Here is a 19096-nt window from a genome sequence, read left to right as displayed (position 1 = left end):
AAATGACAGAAAGTGCGAATGCTTATTGTGATTTCTTTCACAATTTGAATGTGGCACACAAACTCTTCTGAGATTACACATGAGATTGAATCACTGATTGCTTTTTTTTAGGTTTTATGTTCAATTGAAAACTAATCAGCAGCTGTACGGAGCAGGAAATTAGATACAACCGATATATGTCCTGGAGTCGGCTTCTTTAAGAGCAGAAAAAAATAGCTTATCAAGCTCTCAGTTATGCAAAAATTCCCATATCAGCTTGCAGACGGCATCGTATGAGGCTCTCTTTAGGTTTTTTGCGCTGGCAGGATGAAAATGTTTTCCTGGGAGCAGCTTGTCAGAGCACATTGTGAGCTGAGATGCCATCATCGGATTTGGCTAGTTTAAGATCTGGGATTTGTCAAAAGATTTCTGTTCACTTATTTGCAAAAGCAACCTGTTGTCACGCAAACATCACCAACCGTTTAATCTTCCCTCCAGAGTTCAAAGCAGCCGGGTTCACATTTCAACTGCATTTTTTTTTTGGCATTTCCCTGATGAAAGCGAATAGTATATCCAAGCACTAATAGTCTGTCATTGTTGTTCATATTTTGGACTTTTCGGGTTCTTTGAAGGGAAAATGCAACATGATTGCTCTGAGTGCTCGCGGAGACTTTGGGTTGCATCAGTGTAAGCTGTCCCGCGTTATGTCTTAGACAGACGGAGATGTAATTAGTCATCTCTTCCTTCTCATTCACAGATACACTGACAGCTGCTCTCTGAAGCCTGCACCCAGCCGGGTTTTACCTACCTGCTCGGTGGATCGCTGCAGTCGCACTGTTCGGAAGCCGAGGTAAGGACTGCTGCTTTTCTTCCTTTCTCCTATGTGATTAACAGCTGAAGGAAATTTGATGTGGGGAAGATTAGACTCTCTGCTGACTCATCTTTCAAATGCAGTGTTTAGGTTGAAATGGAATGTGTTAATGTCTACTTTGAGGTGACCACTTGATTAAATTCATGGAAATACTGCTACAAAAGCTGCTTTTTAAATGAACATCTACTCACTTACATTAAATCAAATGTCAGGAATTAGCTTTTAAATATATGGCAACCTTTTTTTTCTTTCTCCTCAAACCAAGGACAAACTTAGTATGAGGTCAGCTGATACAGTGTGACTCTGCTGCTGGAAAAGGAGCAAACAGTTTTGTGCACACTGTTCATTATTCAACACTGTGTTGACGAGTATCTTTTTTTTTTTAACAGCCATGAAAACATATTTTGGTATCAGCTGTTTACTGTGTGCGATGGGGATTCTACATGAAGGCAGTGTTTTCTGCCAAAACAGTTCCGCATTATTTTTTCATGTCATTTCATATAAGAGATGTCTCTGTTTGTGTTTTTTTTCCTTGTGCTCCGCTCAGCGGTTTAAAGCTCAGTTTGAAGCTGATGAAGAAGAATGGTTGAGTTTTATTAAACTCTTTAATAAAAAATAAAACCTAAAGTTGTGTTTTTCTGAACCATAACCTCCGTATGAAGTCATGATTATTTAATGTCAGATATGAACAAGCTTTGGGAGGAAGATAAGTCTTAGATTACTTAGAAAAAGTTTTATATACACAACATTTAGTTGATATGTTATCTTCTTAGTGGTTTGTTAATCTGCAGCTCTGTACTGTAACTCTGTCGGTTCGCAGTCATTGGTTTTAAAGTGTAGCCTCGCTGTGTTGTGGCTCATAGTTGTTTACGCTGTGTTTGTTTCTCTACTTTGTAATTCTGCCGCTGCCACATCTGTCTGCTGTGTACATGCAATCTGTTGAATGTCAGTCAGTTCTGGAAGAATGATTCTCTGTCACTCTCCATAAGCCTCATTCATTTTTTTTTTTTTTGATTTGTTTTTAACTCCAGATAAAAAGCTTTGTTTTTACGTTTTTTCCTTTATCTGACTCAGGGGTCTGAGGATAAAGGGTGCAGTTTAAATCCTCTGGGACAAATTTTTACATAGATAAACTTGACTTCACTCAGAATATTGGCCGATCGTTGTGCGCGGTGGCTGCCGATGAGGCGTACACACCTGGTTGAGGTTGTGCAGCGCGGTTGTCGGGCAGTCGAGGGAGAAACAACTGCACAAATGTGTCAGAAACCTGTAGAATCACGGAGGAGCTATTGTGTCTGGCTGGGCTTGTCCCCAGCGAGCCTGAATGTGGACAGTAGAGGACAGGGCCAAGGAGCGCTGATGACAGGACGCCCCGTGGGATGGCTGGAAACAGATGGCTGGCCAGATGCCGGCCTGCTCTGACCTTGAAAGCATCTGAAGGTAAAAGCAGCAGAAATGTCTCAAAAACAAGTGGTGATGGACAATACGGCGGGAGTGGCAGCTCTGTGTTTTGAGCAGAGTTGTTCGTGTGTGTGTGTGGATGTTATTGTGTTTCATAAGGGTGTGATCACGCATAGAGTTAATTTTCTTTGGTGTGCACCTCATCAGAGAAGTTAACCTTTTTCGGCACAATCTAATTCGGTTTGTTTTGGATCACACTGTTCGCCTGCGAGGGAAGCGTGGCTTGTAAACAAGTGGAACTCGCAGAGCTGTTATTAATTGGAATAAAAGTGCGGGTAAACTATTATCCTTCAAAGGTTGAAAATGTGGTTTTTGGCAGGGAGGTCAAATTAGCACGATGGACTTCTCTAAGAGTTTACCTCTCCTGGTATTCATGCTAGTTATAAACCCAGGAAGAAATCAGCTGAGAGTCTGCTTCATTTTGCTTCATTATATTATGTTTGGCTCTGCAAGCACAGGGGATTGGTAACTATCAGATGTCAGCATCCACCTTCTTACACCCATTAAGCATTGTATTTTGAAATTTTTCCCTGCAGTTGCTATTAATCTTGATCTTTCTTCTACAAACATGTTTTGCAGATGGAAGAAAATAAAGACCCCAGCGTTTTCTCAGGGTCTCTTTGTGAAGGAGTTTGATTGGCATTGTTCTCTCTGGCTTCAATTAACATGAGCTAATCTGACTAATCATTTTCCATGTTAATCGGTTGAACAACTGGTGCATAAAATGTTAGGAACTACTGATAAATGACCATCAGAATTTAAAAATGATCATGCACAAATTTCTTTGTTTTTCTGACCAGCAGTTCAAAGCAAAATCTTAATCACAGAAGACTAAGAACTGAGAACCTGCCAATTGTTGGAACCACTGAATTTCTTGCAGAGATGAAACAGTTACCGGTTTCACGCTAAATCGTGGTAAAAATGCCAGATGGATAGTATTACTGTTTGAATTTTCATTATCAATATAACATGGATGATTACCGACGCTTTGATCTGTGATTGTGTGTTTTTGAAACTTATTTCAGAGCTGCTGCTCGCATCCTGAACACAGTGCAGCCGCAGTGTTTCCGGTTTAACAGCACCATACTGGGCAGGTGAAAAGTGTGTTTACAGTGTGTGTTCTCTGAAAGACAAGCTCGGAAATATATAATTATGATAATAATAATAATAATATATGGCAAACTATATATATATATATGGCAAACCCAGTACTGCTACTGGTCCCTTGTCCTCATCTATGACAAAGACGTGTTGGACATGTTATTATTTTAATGTTTAAATGTAAACAAAAAGGCTGCAAACTATTTATTTGTGGTTTCCATGATCAAACATTGTGAAAGTTATTACTTTTTGCACATTTGAACAATCCCGAGATAATACTGATAACCGTGATTATTTTGGTTGCTATAATCGCGATATTACATTTTCATTTTTTTTTTTATATCAATTCATCTCTAATTTCTTGGAATGTGATTTTCTAGGAAATGACATAAAATATAACCAATTACACAAAGTTTTCTGTCAATTAACTTAATAATTAATCAAGTATTTCACAAGTATTGACCTAATTAAATGTTTCCAAATGAAGTGCTAATGAAAGTTAGTGAGGCTAGCTTTAAGTGTGCGCAGTGGCTGAACAGTAGTGATCTATTGTCAGCACCAGGAGAGACTCAGGCAGCCGACTGTGAAGCAAACGCCACCAGCTGCCTGATATTGTGCAGGCCTCTGGAGCTTTGAGCACAGCAAAGGTAGAGCCGTGATCAGAGCTGGGAACTGGGTGTTGGTGGTGGTGGTGGTGGTGGTGTTGGGGGGGACTGTGAGAAATAAGAGGAGATGGAGGAGGGTAGAGGTGTCAGGCGTATAATTGGGGTGAGGAGATCTCAGGGGTGGATAGAGGGAAGCTTTATTAAGACCGCTCAAGTCTGATGTGCTCGCACGGCCGCCTAGCTCTTCCTCGCACACCCACGCGTACGGGCCAATCTTCCATTTCCACAAGAGACTCTGTAACAACAAAGGGATGAAGGGCAAAGTCCTCAAGCTCCTTTCAGTCACAGATAAGACAAAAGACCCCATTACTTGAAAAGCACTGATGGGGAGGCAGCAGTGTATGAATCTGCCTTGTTTTATTTTTAAATCGAGGCCTATTGTTCCTGCGTCCTCACTGTTAAGCTAAGTCGCTATTACTTATTGATAGTGCTGTCATATTGTATCCTGAGATGCTGCAGATTTCGTGACTCAGTTGTACTTCAGTGAGACAAGCTAGCAATTCATTCAGCAGTCTAACACAACTGATGCCTGCTGGATAACCTCCCTGAATTCTCTTTGTAGAAGAAGATAATAAAATAAAAAGGCCTATTTCTCTTTGCCTGTTTCCTTTAAAATAATACAGACGTTTTCATCAGCCATTCGGGTGACACACATATCAGTGAAAGTGATAACTGCATTATACTCTGATTATGTTCTGCTCTTACCCGGTGAATGCACAGCGTGAAAATGCACAGAGGAACAGAGCTTCTGTGAAATATTTGCAGCCCAAAGTGTAGGCAAATATTGGAGCTCAAAATGGATAAAAGAGGAATAATCTCTTGTTTTGGTTCACAATGGAAAACAAACTTTCCGGGGTGACCTCCCCCGTGACTGATCGTATCAACTCCGATGGTGAGATTAGGAGCTTAACTGCTTCTTTTCCTCACCCGGTGAACGTGAAATGTTACTTTTGGAGTCAACGAAAGTTCCCATATCAATAATTGAATCCTTTGTAGATGCACGCCTCTTTGAATGAGGCATCCTGAAAACGTCCTCTCACAAAAGCAGATTTCTTCTTCTTTTTTTTTCTTTTTCTTTTTTTTTGTGAGTGACACAGCAAAGATTTTGAGTGGAAGCAGGAGGCAGTTACATTACAGGAGGGGGGGGGGGGGAATTAGTGGCCTCCCTCAGTTCTTCAGCTGTAAATTGGTTTCTGTGGAACTCAAGAAAAACGGGCTGGAGGTTTGTTCTCTGCTTCCTTAGTAGCTTGTTAATCCCCCACAGCTCTGTCTGGAGGGAAGAATTGCTTGCGTGTACATGGCCCTTGTGGAAAATGGCGCTACTCCTCCTCCAGCCCTCTTCCGTCCTCTTTCCACCCGGTCCTGCAGGGCTTGGCTAATCCTCTGCCTGGTCATGGTGGGGAGATTGCAGGCTTTTTCAAAGCCCTTTGCTGGCCGGACTTCAAAGTTACAGGGATACAGAGACTTGAGGAGGTGGGAGAAAATGAGGTCCACCGCAAGCAAAGACTGTGAGGGGTTCAACTCAGCTTTTTTTTATTTATTTATTTATTTATTTTTAAGTGCCATTCCTGAGGTGACACTGAGAGATCTGTGGTCTCGAGGGAGAGGCTTTGTTGATTGGAAAGACAGGGGCCACAGTCACAGTCTCTGAAGATCAGTTGGTGCTGACGCTTGCAGAGCTTTTGGGCCTAGCTGTGAAACTATATATACATGTTACATAACATACACAAAAACACTCCCTATATGCAAAGACAAAATTGAATAGTATAAATAGCATGAAACAGAGGCATCTTCACAGCTCTCCTTCCTGTTTACATTACAGGTCTGCGGCCATGTTTTAACTGAAACTGCTCTTTTTTTTTTTTCCACAAAGTGCTGCCAAAATCCACAGTGCAAGTTCAGGTCAAATACTCCAAATTAGTTTAACTTTTTTTTTTTTGATACTGTTGAGAAAGTTCATTCACTTTGAAAGAAAACAGTTCAGTAGATTCTGAACTCTCTTCTCTACCTTATCTTCAGTCTGGGACTAATCTTATCAGGGTCTCATCAGCTGAGTGTTATTCAATTGGATCCACAGGATGTCTGGGCTCCTCTGTCATTACGCTGGTCTTTGTTAGAGATTTACCGCTCATGTGTCAACATAAGAGTTTCGGTCCAGTTATTTATTTATTTATTTATTTATTCATTTAGCTACAAATATATCTGATTTGATGGAAATGACTCTGGATGTTGATCCTCTGTTAAATTGTTAGATAACCCAGGGAGAGATTAGAGTGAGTTCATGCCAGATGAAGAAAATTGTCTGATATTAAAATGTTGTGAGCATCATGATAATCGTTGGCTGTGCCGGCAGTTGGCTTTGTGCCGTGTTTAGAAGCTCTAAATAAGCATGTTCTGGTGTCTGGAAATGGGAACTTAATTTGCATGGAAGTTTTTCTATTTATTGTGATTTCTTTAAAAAAAACACACACACACAATGTTGTGATGCTGTTACACACAGGCTGTTTCAAATCTGTAATACCCAAAAATCTTACAGTTCTCCGTTCTCCGAACCATTCCTCAAATCTGAACGGAGACACAATGCACACACACTTTTAGATTCGGCCTGACTTACACTTTCTGAGGATATAACTATCTCCGAGGTCCACCGGATTAAACGTCCTTAAATCCGCTTAGAAATCACAGAAAAATGAGCGTCTTCCAACTGCAGAACTCCTCGTATATTTTAAATTGTCTGATGTTTCTTTGTTGGTAATTCAGCAAATGTCGATGCTGCCAGTTTAAACAAAAACAGGATTTGGAAGCTGAAATTGTAACGTGACTCCATGAATCCATGGCGACATAATACTTTCTGTTTACATTCCCCAGAACATCATGGGAACTGAAACATGATCATCCCCCAAATAAGAGCAATCTTGATGGTAATAATAATAATAATAATAATAATAATAATGATGATATGTGTGATGTTATTATTAACTTTTTACTCTAAAAAAGGAAGGTACCTGTTTGGGTTGTGCCAATCAATGAGCGATGATCTCTGTTATCTTTCACCATCAGCTGACCAAGTGTCTCAATGGCTTCAAAAGGTTCATATTCAAGAGACACATCCAAATGTGCAACATGTTAATTAGTTTAAATGGACTCGTTGGTTTTGGGATTATACATTATTCCCCTTGATGTTCAGAAAGTGTGCAGTTGACATACGGTGGCTCAGTTGGACCTTAATGCAAACACACACACACACACACACACACACACACACACACACACACACACACACACACACACACACACACACACACATTCTTCCACGCGGGTGTGAGATGTCAATAAGCCATTTAAAGCTTCACCCTGAGGTAACCCGTCGTAAAGGTTAGTTAGCTTAACTCAACAAGGAGGATTATGTCATTAACTATGGCTTCCTTAGTAGCAGCTGTGGCTGAGTTTTATCTTTATTCTATTCAATTCATGTCATTAGTACCGCTTACTTCAAATGGATTTTAGATTATATCAGTGTGCTGGGGGTGAAATCAGACCTGCGGTTTGTTTACTTTGTTCTGAACCGTAGCAGAAATGTTAACTTAAGCTTGTTTTTTTAATTTGTATTGTTTTTTAAAAAAACAATGTAAATTTAGCCATCCAGTACCCAAACGCCAGCGACCATCAGCTTGTAAACAGTCAAAGCTGCCTAAATGATTAGTATTAGAATTAGGACTGCAACTAATGATGTTTTTAATTTCTTGTTTAGGGGTTCACATTTAATTGATTATTTAGCTCATAAATTGTCATAATAGATTAAAGGTCCCATATATTATAAAGGTAGCCATGTCTTGTTTGATTATAAAGCTGGTCCAGGATCTGTATTGATTCTGTGAAAGTATCAAAGCAGAAAATGCACGCAGCCTGTATTCAGAAACGGAGTCACCGCTCTCGCCCAAGCCCCAAGCCCCGCCCACCCGGACCCACCGTCCAGCCTTATTAGAGCTCCAGAGAGATTAATCAATAAATCACTTGTGTATTTGATGATCAGTTTCAGGCACAAATGAAAAACATTTGCAGATCCTCGATTCTTTGTGCTTTTCTTTGTCAGATACGATGAGGAACTGAATGTCTCGTTTTCAGCTGCTGGTTTCATTAAAACTAGTTTGAATATGTCACCCTGGGTTTGCGGAAATTATATCCGGGATTTTATGTGGTTTTATAGACAAAATGATTAATGGAGAAAATACTTGGCAGATTAATCAATAATGACAATAATTGTTTCTTGCAGCCCTACAACAGATTATTGAGTCTTTCCTGTCCAGCCCCCCCCCCCCCCCCCCCGACAGGCCGGTGAAGACGATGGCGACCATCGACCATAAAAGCTGGAGGTTTATAGGCGCAGTTGATGCAGTATGTGGTTATTGACCAGAAGCTTTGGGCGTAACGTGGAAGGACCAGTCTGATTAGTCTTGACAGCAGAGCAGTGTAGCTCAGGTTATTTCCCCTCAACATTTTATAGACAATTTCCCCTCATAAATTCAGCAGACGGAGACAGGCTCAGGTAGTTTTCACACCCACCGCCACGATTTCTTTCACTTTGAAATTGATTTGGTGGAGGTGGTTGATTTTGGAGATGCAACATATCGGATTATCTATTTATTTATTGCTAATATCACACTGTGTCTGCCGCAGAGCGCGAGGCTGTTTATCTGAGAGGCTCTCTTATTTCTTATAATTGATGTTTACAAATTCCCTGGGCGGGACATTAAGGTAGATTCCTGTATTAATTGCCAATGTATGCCATCTAAACGGGTAATTGCTCGCTGTTTGCCTGAATGTAAATGTGCTCAGCTTGGGTTTAATGGAGTTTGTTTACAGAGGTGCTGCCCACCGACAGATGAAGACGCTTTAACTGATGCCGTCTGCTTTTTCTGATTGTTGCACGTGTCATTTCCAAGACACATCAACACATTAAAACAAGAGGACGTTCAACATTTTAAGATAGAAATCTGCGTCCTACACTGATAATTATGTTTAATTATTGATTATTCTTTGCATAATTCTTAGATGAATGTCCTCAGATTGATTGTTTTTGTTCCGAACAACAATTTAAAACCCAAAGATATTCACTTTATAATCACATTAATTAGAGCTGAGCAGGAAAATCAAAATTTAAATTACCTTCCCTTTTGTCCGACAAGGACCGGGAAATATATTGGATTAATTTGATTAATTCAAATTTCATTTTTTTTCCCCCCGCTGCGTCTACTTTTAAAAGCGAGTTATTACACCGCACACAAAGAGGTTACTCATCAACACCAGGAGCAAGTGAATCAGCGAGCAAACATTTCTCTTCCATCTGTGCTGAAACTGATTTTCAGAGTGGAAGCATCTGGTCCTGACAGTCCAGCGCTGTATGGAACAACCCGTGTTTTTGAATATACATAATGATGACGGCCTGGCAGGTGGTTCACGTCTTTTATTCTTATTCCACCGTTTTATAAACATGAAGACCTAAAAGACATGAAAGAATTGAAATTATATTTTTGGACTGGACTGTGGTCACATGTGCAGCCTGGCATTTTAAGATAGTAAAACATGCCAGCAACTGGCAGTAAAAATATATATTTATATCCACAAAAACCCATAAATGATCACCTGGTTTTTCTTCTCTGCTCCTGTAATAAATTTTTCTGGATGTCTGTTTTTCTCTGGAGCAGTCTGACTTGAATTGAGCGCTCCTTTATCACGGCCGCCCTCAGCCCGTAGCTCTGCACGTTGTGACTGACCCCTGATAGACCCCTGATAGAAAATCTCCCACAGTTTCCAATAAAATCGACTATTACATAGCTCTGCATATGTGTGGGTGTTTGAAATTAGTTCATCTTCATTCATCCCTTCTTAGCGGGGGCGTCCCCCCATCCCCCCCCTCTGCACTCAATATCCAATTTTGGCCCAATTGTGGGCTGAAGGAGCGGAACACTCTCTCCACGGCCTCTGTTCATACCCTGAATCCCTCCACACATCAGCACACACCTGACGGGGCTGATCCGGGGGGAGGGAGGGAGGGAGGGAGGGAGGGGTGGGGGGGTTAAGCGCTCTCCTCATAAGCACCTGTGTGTCTCAGAGATCGGGGCGGATGAGAGTGTGTGGATGGGACCATAGCGGGGGACGAGGGTGAAGCAGGTGATTACTGAGGCCCAGCTCGAGGGAAAGTGGCTCACGGAAGCAAGATGATAGATTTTTTTCCTTTTCCCCCTCTGTCGTACAGCAGAGTCTTTTCAGACACAGACACAAACTTATCAGTCCTTCCTTCCTGTTTGTGGTTATTTTCAATCACTCCATCTGCTGCCTCCTGGAGCCCCCCCCCCCCCCCCCCCCACCACATTATTTGCCCTGTCCTCTGTCTTGTATTCCTTTTCACCTGTCTTATCACTTCATTCTCCACCTTCTTCAACAGAGCTGTGATTGGAGAACACTGAGCACCAATGATCCAATCTCATCCCTATTCATAGACTTCAGAGCACTCCCCCCCCCCCGTCTCCCCTCCCCCGTGCCCGGCCTCCACATCACTCAGCGGCGAAGCCTGCCGCCTCTGCTTTTTACCTCTTTGTTTCACACGTTTTGTTTAGCTTTTAAGTCCCCTTTTTACTTACCCGGCTGACTTGCCTACCGTAAAAAAGTTGACATGGCATCACAAGCAAAAGGCTTGGTAAGCTTTTTAGAGCCAGTCACGGTGCACCATTCCCCCATCGTAATTACTGCTGAAACAAGCAGCTCTGGGAAGTTTTCGGAGCCGGTGGACCCGTCATTACTGACAATCTCCCAGCCTTTATCTGCCGTAGCTAAGACGCTCTCGCACCATAGGGCTGTGATGATTGCCTCACTGAGCTGGGGGAGCAAGAGGGAAAATACAGAGGGCGATCAGAGAGGGGGGGGGTGGGTGCAATTGGAGGTTTTTCATAAGTGTGAGAGAAGTAGCACCGTCGTTGAAGCCCTCAAAACTGAAAAAGTGTTTCAAACCAAAAGCTGCTCAAAGCTGCCAAACAGCCATCTCGGTTTCCATGGTGATTCAATACTCTCCAGCTCCAAGTGGAGAACTTCAACTCTATTACACTCACACTGCCCTGTCAAGCACTCGTTTTTTGCTGAGGAGGTGTCCGGAGCTCGGCTCCTGGCCTCCTGTCAGCGCTGAGGGGGAGAACAGAGGGATTGTTCATACCCTTCACATCAAGTCATCAACAGCCTTTTCAGCTCAGGAAGCGTCACGGGTGATTTACTTTCCACAGGGAGTGTTTTGCATCTGCAGGCAACTCTTTCATGCTTAAACATGATTTTGTTTTTTTCTTTTTTAGTTTGCCACACCTATGAGCCGTCCGTTACAAACCAGTTCTTTGAAGTCGCACCTTGTGTGTAGGAGGGGCTGAAAGTGTCACACTGTTTAGACTCTGCTGAAAATGACTTCAGCCCCCCCCCCCCCCCCCCCCCCCTCTACTGTGTTTTCCTTATAGTTACTTCACATGGATGTTTGACCTTCACTACATAGTGAAGCATCATGAATGCACACATTTTCACACGGCATGTGGGTGGTTCGATTCCCGTCTCCTCCAGTCTGCATTATGAAGTGTCCTTTGGCAAGAACCCCAAATTTCTGTGTGTGTGTGTGTGTGTGTGTGTGTGTGTGTGTGTGGTAGACAAGCGCTATATGCCTTTCAATGTGGCTTGTATTGTAAAGCGTCTTTTGAGTGGTCGATAAGATTAGAAAAGTGGTGTGTAAGTGCAGGTTAAAAGAGAGAGAGACTTGTGTGATGTAGAAACCTGAACGCTGATACACTAAGAAATGACTTTCCAGTTAAGGCAGAGGCAGGAAGTTTTTTTATGGGCAACTGGAACTTTTGTGAACAAACCGTGTCAGAGACAAATTATTATTTAATGTCGTATTTCTGTGTCTTAAAATGTATCTGGAGGAGTCTTAAAAGGCTTTTCACATCCATCTCTTTCTTTACAGTTGAAAAGGGGAGGGTGACTCATCCTGCTTTAAAGGGCTGCTAAGTATGATAGCATAAATCCCCATTTGTGGTCAAAATGCTGTTTTAAAAAAAAAAAAAAAAAAAAAAAAAAGAAAGCTTTCCTGTCATTTTGAGTGAACAATGAATTTATTTCCGGCATTGAAATGAGTCACTAAATGTTACCACAGCGGTTATCAATCCGTAGTAGTAACCCGACGGCTCCGGAAATGTTCTCTGCTGTAGACCAACCAACTGTTATCACCAGCCATTCTGCAGCATATACTCTGCCTTCTGTGCCCAGTGTTTGTGCTTCAGCGTTCCATGAAATAGCTTGGCTAAATTTGCAGGCTTGTGGGTGTGTGATTGCATGCATGTGTGTATGTGTGTGTGTCTCTCCATCCGTTTCCAAACGGGCGTGGGAATGTGCTAAAAAGGGAGAAAAGGAGGAAACTGCTGGCAGGGAGCGACCAACAACCCAGCAGGTGGAAACAGGTGTCATTACCTACCTACCTGGCTGCGAGCACCTGCCCCCAAGCTGGTAACAAACTGGTTCCTTGAGAAAACGGCACAGAGACGCAGCGACACAAAGGACTGCACGGTTTCATTTTTTCATTCCCTCAGCCTTGGGAAGGTTTTCTTTGCTTCTCAGAAGGACACGTTTTTAGGCATAAAAGGCGCAAAAATCCGTTTGAAAGAGCCGAACCTTACTTTGAGTCTGAGTTTGAGCGCAATCGTCACAGACGGTGATTTGGAAATGACCCTTCACTGCAGTTCCTCCGCTGCTACCTGAACCCTGGACTGCAGATTTAGCAGGAAGGAAATTATTCAGTAGTGGTAGGTACTGAATGTTCTGTCTGAATACTAGTTTGTATGGAAATTACACTGTTGCATTTCATGTAAAACTTGTCTCATTGTGCTTTTGTGTGGGTGTGTTATTTGTTCTGTCCGGCAGATAAGAACAAAACGCTGTCACAGCCATGAAATGTTGCTTATTATACAGGCTACAGTTTATCTAATGCAGATTATATACACAGTGTATAGTGTGTCTTTGTTGTGTTGACTCTGCACATTGAAGCTGGAATTTGTACCTTGACTCTGAGCTTTAAAAAGCTGACTGAATTTGAGTGTTTCCCAACAGTTCAGCCTCTTTTATACACGACCCCCCCAATTTTGGAGATGGAAAGTTAATGAACTACTTTACCTGAACTTAAAGTTCCTCTCCAGATATGTTTTAAACTATGTAAAAATGACTCTGCTATGATTCATATTTTGTTTGACATTGAGAAATACCGGCTCAGGCCTCGTGCCCCGCCCACCCCCGCTGCTTGTGCTGGTTGGACGGGTGAAAGAGCAGAGAGTCTCAGGATTGGTTAGAGGAGGAAACATCAGAGAGAGTCAGACACATGGCTGAGCCTCAGTCAGACTCGGACTCAGGAGTTTGTTGAGGATCCGAGCGGTTAGCGTAGTTATCTGTTTGTGTTGTTTTTTAGCTTGTAACTGGCAGCAGCTGACGCAGTGTTAATGGTGGTGCTAACACAAACTCTCGCTCTCTGTACTGACAGGGTTTCAGGTGTATTTTGCCTGCTCCTCATCCCCACAAGCAGACACGGTTGGTTCTCAGCTGTATGACGTGTGAAACTGTCTGAATGCAGTTTTTCGTTGGTCCACTGCAGTTCCAAGGTGGCGTTGATGGCTTATTTCACCCACCATATGGACATGTTAACAAGGTCTTTCAGCAGTGAAACCCATTACAAGTTGGACTGAGGTCATGTGACCGCCTTGTATGTTAGCTGAGGATGACTGTCCTGATGTGTTTTCTAAGCGTGGCTGCCAGTCCTCCACCGTTCACCCACTATGGATTTAAGCATCCTCACATTAAAGCTGAAAGTCAGCACTTTAACCCTCATATTTTTTTTTTTTCACCTCGTTTTTTCTTTTCAAATCCAATTTTCTGGTTTACAGAGCCAAACAATGAAAAACATCACTGTCCCAATACGTTGCGACTGCTCTGTACATGCCCCACACGTACCGTTTATGTCTGTTGCTGTATATTCCTTTGGGCCCAGCCACCAGTTTTTAACAACCCTGGCACTCTACTATTCCATAATCTCATAAATTAGTCATCACTTTATTTCTACCCCAAAGGTTATGTGCATAATGCAGAAGAATGGACACAGCAGCAGTAAAGGAATATTTTAAAATCCCAACTTTATTGGTATTTTGTCTCATATTACTGTTGGGTAGAAGTATGTAAAAGAGCAGCATGGGAGTTTGTTTTTATGAGTTTTACGCAGTGGGAGGATTATTTTACGCAGTGGGAGGATTATTTTTCCCAAGGTTGTTACAGTCTCTTCTCTGTTTCGCGCTCAGACAGGGACGCGCTCGCCACCTGCATGACACTGACTCAGACCAGGTCTGTGTTGTCTCAAGGGCAAACCCTGAATAGGTAGCAGCTCCGGTGCTCTGTTGACGAATATACTCACCCATGCGCCAAGTTCAACAAGTCAGCCGCTCTTCCCTCGCCACACTCTCCTTCAGCCTTTCTTTCTGCACACTGCTCTACACCCCCCCCCCCCCCCCCCACACACACACCCCCCGCTACTGCACTCGTCTTCTCCCTTTTCAAATGGTAATGGCACTGAACCATGCTGGAGCTCTTCAGCTAGAAGTGAACTCTCGCTCCCCAGAAGAGAATTTATGGATGGTCATGCAGAGTTTTTAAGGTTTGGCCCAGCAGGCACCAAGAATTTTTCCTTGTGGCCGAATCATTTTGGCCACAGTCTCAGCAGTTTAACGCAATACTCCATGGGTCTCTGGCTATTGTTGTTATGCACAGTGGAACAAAATCCAGTTTCAGTGCCCTCTCTTTACCCACCCCCCTTTTTTTTTTTTTTTGCTCCACAAAAACCACGGATGATGTGTGGCGCTTGTCGGCTGGCTCCTGCGTGCTCGTGTGCTGACGACCATCCAAACCGTTACAAAGTGAACTGATGAAATTTGTCTCTTGAGCAGCGTAAACAACTCACATCCTTGTTCGCTGCTCAGCCGAGGAACAGACAATGACGATCAAAACTGAGCCGAGCTCCAGCAAGTCTGCCGTCTTGACATGTTTGGTTTGTGGGGAAACCTGCGCATGATCACACATAAACTACAGCGGGAGAAGAGCCATAAATCTACATGCAGCTGTCTTCTGTTGTTTCACTCATTCATCCCAACGACATCAGCTGTCACAACAGCTGTGGGATGATAAACAGGTAATATTTTTGCAGACTGACTTTTAACAGACGCAGCACTAGTTTCAACTCACCAGTGATCTCGCAGTATAATTGCAAGGAGGGGAAAAAAAAAAAAACACAGGAAAACAAATACTTGAGGGCACTGATTAGTGGAAACCACATGATTTTTCCTTTGAACCTCATGAGGAATGAGTGGGAAGTGACATTCAAGAGTCGTCTGCTGCAGCTTCAAGCATGGGAGGTTAAGGTTAAGTGTTATGCGTCACGGTAGGGCTGAACAATTCATCGACATGTTGTTGAAAGAAATGCAATATCCGAATCGAAGGAGCTACAGTTTTCTTTGTTAAAGGTAAAACGTGTCGCAATAGACCGTTATTGGCGCATTGTGGCGCTACAGAGACGAATCATTTTCTCCAGATGGAAGAGAACAAACACACAAACACTGATCATGAATTTGACCGAATGAAATGACACATTAAAACTGAGCTTACAGCTTCAAATGTCAGTCAGTGAAAAGCCTCATTATAGCACAGTTTGATGTTCACTCCATGGCTTTATGGGGAAAAAAAATCTGCCCTTAATTCTTAAATCATAGCTTTTCATGTATCACAGTTATTAAATTTCCATGTGTGTTCGGTGGTTGAGGTTTCAAATCACCTCCAGGTGCATGAAGATTTTTCAATGAGGCAGCAAAAGCTTTGGCTTCTGTCTGTTGCGGTAAACTTCCTCTACACGGAGAAACAGATCCAAACCCTCACAGACAGTACCGGTCAGCAGAAGACAGACGTCTCGCTCATAATCTTTGATGGCCATTGATTCTGAGAACAGCCACGCCGGTTTCTGAAGGCGTGGGTCCGTTCTGTTAAACATTAAAATTTAAAAGCTTTAGTTCAGTTGTTGTTGTGCGCAGATGACAAGTTAAGGCATGTGTCATGAGCCAGCAGCTAAAGCAGTTCTTGGCCGGTCACCAAACCTGTTCCTAACGTTCAGTACCTGATCACGATCGGATGTCTGTTGATCAGTTAACTCCAGCTAAAGTAAATGCCCAGCGAAATGGATAAACATCAGTTTCAGGAGATTCTCCCACGCAGCGTATTGTAGTAAAACCCCAAGCTAATTTATTTACTTGTAGTCGGAGTGTGAGAGAGGCCAAGACATCCAAGAGTTCATGCAGAGGAAATGCAAAGTACAACAATCCAGCGCTGATTTCTGGAAATAACGCCAGACAAATTGGGTACAGAGGCGGAGGCTGCTGAGGGAAGACAAGCCAGACTAGATGACCATCTGGCCCTCACTGTGTCACTGACCCCAGCTGATACACTGTCAAATTTTTTCCTTTAAATAACTCCAGGCTTTATTGCCAAACCCTTCTCCAGAGCCTCAGATGTTGGAAGAAAAACGCTCTGTTGTAAACAAGGGGTTGTGTACTTGATTACAGTCGCATACTTGTGTTGGCGTGCGTGCGTGAGCAGAATTCGTTCCGGCTGATTGTGTGCGCGAGTTGATTGGTAGTGATTTGTGCAAATTAGCGAGCGAGGGGACGGAGCGACACAGCAAATTGAGGTGGGTATCGCAGTCGTTGGCTGCCAAGTTGTGGAGTAATACTGTATTTAAAGACTGGACTGAAGCTTTCTACTATTACTCATATTTTCTTGGGTCTTCTAACAAAAGAAAAAACAGGAAGAGACACACAAGCAGTAAGACAGATACTCTGAACACAGCTCTATCCCAGGTTGGCTCCTCTCTAAAATGATCCCCTCTCCCTCCAAACCTCTTCATTACTCTCTAACAAGCCTCTCGAGTTGAGTGTTGTGCGTTCTGGCAATTTCAGGCATTTCTCAATAATTAAAGCGCAGGGTTAAGTAGCACTAGCTCGCCTCTTAGCTACTTAGTTTTTCCCGTTGGGGACGGGCGTTAGGACCAAAGATTGGTTCACCGTATAAAGGTATGGCAGCGGCGTGTTCGTCCTCAGCGTTATCTCCCAGGACGTCACGGCTGCGGCGGCAGTGTGTCACCAGTGTTGCATTTCAACATGGCAAACATGGCCGCTGCTGCAGGCTTCACACGGGCGATCAAAACCCTGGCAGCTGTACCAAACACCATGCCTGAATAATTTCTTTTTTTTTTTTACTCCTGCTTTCCACTTTTTTCATATTTACTGCTCATTACTGGTGCATAAATAAGTAATGCAGGATCAATCAGCTGTAACTTGGCCAGGAGGGAAGCTCTAGGACTTTATAATGGAATCATTTGAATAAAAGGGCGAGTGGCTTTGTTTTTTAAGGTTTTGTCAGAAAACATTCCCACTCATGTTCGCAGGGGATTTGACTCTTAATTGAATGCTGCCTTTAAGGAAATTGTTAATTATTCATGATGACGTGGTGACGGCACTGGAAGAAATCCAGTCTCTACAGGAGAGGATGTTTGCACGTCTGACTATGCGGTGCTATATTCATCCAAATGTTGTCGTCTGCACTCGCCCCAACCCCGGCTGTGTTTGCTCTCAGCTGCTTTCTTTTCATTTTTTTTCCCTTCTCTTCTTTGTATCCCTCATTTTCCCCTTTTGTTCTCTGATTCCCCTGTCATCACCTTGGCAGAAACCCCTTTGCAGCCCCCCGAAACACTTAATTGACTTTTCATTGACGCGAGCTGTAATTGCCTTTTAATCACCGTTTTACATCATGTTTTGATATTCAAATCAGTGGTGTCAGCTCAGAGAAAGCGGCCTCTTCAATGCCTCGCTGTCATTCACTGTGGCTGATGCTGCAAAGAGGAGCGTCCCAATATTGATGCCATGTTTAACATCTCGCCTTTGCTCCACCGACTGAAGGGAAACTCGTACAAACTGCGTCGGAGCACAAGGCCACCTCTGGAAGCCAAAAACCTACAAAGACTGAATGGCACTTTATGGAGAGACATTTGTGCTGCCTGTGGCTCTTTTTGAAAGCCACCTATCACGAGATGTTCACACCTATTGCTTTAGGTGAATCAGGTTTAATTGCACACCACCGAGACACAGCCTGTATTGACCATAAGACCTATTTGACACACTTGACGTCAACGATCTCACCTTATTCTGGGCGTCATAAAAAAGTCACATTGAAATGCATTCTGCTGGATTCAATGAGTCCTTCAAGGTTATCGGTTCCTCTGGTGTCTGTTTGACTGAAGTGTCCATAGACGTGTTCAGAAATAGATCTCAGATCTGTACTCACTCCAACAGGTCTATAATTTCCTTCAGTATCAAAAGTGATCCAGCTGATTGCTGTCTGCGTATCCATGGTTACAGTGGAAACGGCAAACCGCCAGCAGCATCCAGTGCGGCATGACTTTGCATGGTGCACGTCATCAAAATAAACAAATGTAGGCAAACAATGGCAAACTCAGGTGCTCACTCACTGACTCCATGGCAATGTGGATCATTTCTGTTTGCATCACTCAAACATGATGTGAGCTGGAGTCAACAGAATTACCCGAGTGCCTGAGAATGTCCCATCAATTGTTCCCATAGTTCATATATATCCCTATATCCCTCTTTATATGTACAGATATTTAATTTGTTTTGTGCAATTTCTAATTACGTAAAAATGTAAACCTGTGCATGAGCAATAAGTGAAGGATTAGCCATGTTGCAAATGCAGCATAAGCCTGTCAATAGGGATGAAAACCAAGGAGGGACAGGCTCTGGTCCAATGGATCAAGATTAATACCTTTGCTCTGATGTGGGGATGCACTGACTTATATAAACATCGCTTTGTCCTCATAGTTTCTTTACTCTTGGGGGAATAT

General features: G+C 42.9%; 1 protein-coding gene across 1 annotated transcript in view; it reads left to right on the top strand.

Moving 5' to 3' along the window:
* Positions 1–19096, top strand: part of sema6e (sema domain, transmembrane domain (TM), and cytoplasmic domain, (semaphorin) 6E) — a 152677-nt gene that overhangs the window by 18904 nt on the left and 114677 nt on the right. Inside the window, 1 exon segment of the mRNA XM_056381483.1 lies at positions 737–829. The gene's annotated coding sequence lies outside the window, so the exon portion shown is untranslated.

The sequence above is a fragment of the Seriola aureovittata genome, chromosome 7, assembly GCF_021018895.1.
Source record: "Seriola aureovittata isolate HTS-2021-v1 ecotype China chromosome 7, ASM2101889v1, whole genome shotgun sequence".
Classification (NCBI taxonomy): Eukaryota; Metazoa; Chordata; class Actinopteri; order Carangiformes; family Carangidae; genus Seriola; species Seriola aureovittata.
Note: the sequence above shows the minus strand (reverse complement) of the source record. Positions and strands in the feature narration are given on the sequence as shown.